Here is a 2,688-nt window from a genome sequence, read left to right on the forward strand (position 1 = left end):
TCTAAGGATGAAAATTTAAAACAAGATTCCACGTAAATATTTAATTTGTTACCAAAATTCTAAGAAATACATAAGCACAGTTTATTTTTATAGTAATTTTAAGTTCAAATTTGGACGAAATTACATATTAAAAAACCTGGAATAACTATTTTAGTTATTTTTTTGTGATTGTATAATATTATTTGTGGGTACTTGAAACTTCTAAAGTATACTATTATATATCTATGATAGTACCACGGTTTGTTGTTGATGTATAACGCGTTACCTAATGGATATTGTGATATGATTAATTTGAAAATTATTAATAATACTATAGATAAGTATACCTATAATATGTATGTCTAATATCTAGACTGAAAAAACCGTCTCCGCTCAGAATCGTTTTTCTTATACAGTGATATTATATCATTGAATTCAAATTTAATACTATCCATTATACAGTGACCCACTTGTAACCTACTGTACAGCAGAGCGACATCCACTTACCCACCTTTTTTTTATCTAATTCATTTTTTTTAGTCGTGGTTTTGTTTTCCGGTATACCTAGTATATTCCACGATTTTTTTTTTAGATTTTAACTTTCAAGAATAATTATTTGTAATTCCAAGGGAGGATAAGAAAGAAAAAGTAAGCAAAACAAAAAAATATTCAGAAAATGTATATTTTTTTATATTCATAAAAGTATGAACTTGCATTTTATAACGACCAGCGACCAAACTTTTCCGAATGACGATCTCTCGAGCGTTAGCTGTAGATTTAATGACGGCAAGTCCCGTTAAAACCAATCTGATTAAAACTAAATACCCATCATACATATGCAAATATTATAACGTCATAGATGTACACACACACACACACACACACACACACACACACACACACACATCACATAGCTCAAAATATAAAATTTTAATTTGGTAAACGTAATTATACTCGTATAATATTATCACGATTCTTTTGTTTTTATAGACGGAACTTATGTGCATCAGAGCTAGGTGTGAATAAAATCAATTGATTGACGTCGTGTTATGAGTGTATACCGTATAAGTTATCTAAAGTTTTGCTTAAAACTAACTGAATACCATTATAGTAATAACGATAATGAAAACTTGTTCTACACGATTACATCAGCTGCACACCATAACTAATTATGACGAATAAAACACTTACTTAACGAAACTCGCGTCTTACCCCAATGATGACAATATAATATAATTTTTTTTTTTTTATGATTTAGTAGCGTAAAATGGCAGCGAGCGTGGTGGCATGTTATTATTATTGTAATCTCGCAACATTGAAGAAACGATACGAAGCCACACTATACCGTTATAATACTATTGTGTATAGTTATCGTAACAATAAAATTAATTCAAAAAGAAACGGCGGCGCACGTGAGGACCGAGACGACTGCGCCACATAATCCAATAGAACGTCAAAGCTCGTATCGCCGTCGACCGCTGTGGCCAAAGTTGATCATTACTACTACGCCACATGACCGCCGGCGGCCATAATTGAATATGGTTTTATATTATTAACTTTTCCATGGCGCTACAATAATGCACCCAAAAAAGTGCCGTGGCGTAGCGGGAATCATTACACATTTTTTGATGTAATAAATGTATTTTTTTTATTTTTTTTTATATTTTTAAACTTTTTTTCGAATACATAATATAATATACAAATTTGGAATGACACTGAAAAATATACTTGGCGTAGATGATGCATAATCGTGTGACCGCCGGCGGCCGGTGGCGGTCAACGTGTTAAATACTGTTTTCAATGCCTTAATAATTGTCTGTTAGGTATATATATTTTTCCTTTAAAAAAATGGTTGTTTCAATTAGAAATATTATTTATTTTATAACTAATTTATAAAAATAAAGATTTGTTTTTAAAACAATATTGTTAGATAAATTATACTTTGATAACGCTCAAAAATTAACAAAAATATGTGACCCATCTGCAGATAGAATATTGGTAATTACTAATTCGTATTTTATAATAAATGTTTGTAGGTTTTTGGATCCTCAGAATTATCCTCAGCAATAGGTACATATTATTTTGAGGACAGCCGCCCCTGTCCATGAATGTCTATGAATTATTTAAAATATATAATAAAACTGTAATTTTTTTCTCAATTAATGGGAAAAATAAAAATAGGTACCTATTATCACGAACAATTATAAGCTTGTGGTTTTTCTCTCGATTGGTAAAAAATAATGAACAATCACTTACAAACAGGATGAGTGTCCTTCTGCGGCGAACTGGATGTATTTCTGTTATATATTAATTATATATTATATAATATTACGCAAACTGCGTATTATTGATTCGATCAATTACTATAGAGGAATTGGCGTGGGAAGGACAAAATAAAAACAGGAGGTACGACGAGTGGCAGACACGATGTCTGCAGGATAATATAATGCTTGCGTTAGACGAACGTGGTACCTAATAATTAATAATAGAGATATAGAGTTGGAGTCATTCCATAAATGATAACAATTGTAAACGTTAACATATTGTATTCTATCATCAAAATCTACTCGATAATTGCATGAGAATATGAGATGATTATTCAATTGATGGTCTTTTAATACGGGTATTTTCAATTTTGCTTTCTTAATTCGAAATGCACAACGCGTAACCTGTGCAGCTTTTACTCAGTGGCATAATTATGGGGGGGGG

At 31.0% G+C, this 2,688-nt stretch overlaps 1 protein-coding gene across 1 annotated transcript in view; it reads left to right on the top strand.

The window, feature by feature from the left end:
• The window catches only part of LOC100161532 (DNA mismatch repair protein Mlh1), a 12,029-nt gene that overhangs the window by 2,894 nt on the left and 6,447 nt on the right, over nucleotides 1-2,688 (top strand). The gene's annotated exons all lie outside the window — the stretch shown is intronic.

Source organism: Acyrthosiphon pisum, chromosome A2, assembly GCF_005508785.2.
Source record: "Acyrthosiphon pisum isolate AL4f chromosome A2, pea_aphid_22Mar2018_4r6ur, whole genome shotgun sequence".
Lineage (NCBI taxonomy): Eukaryota > Metazoa > Arthropoda > Insecta > Hemiptera > Aphididae > Acyrthosiphon > Acyrthosiphon pisum.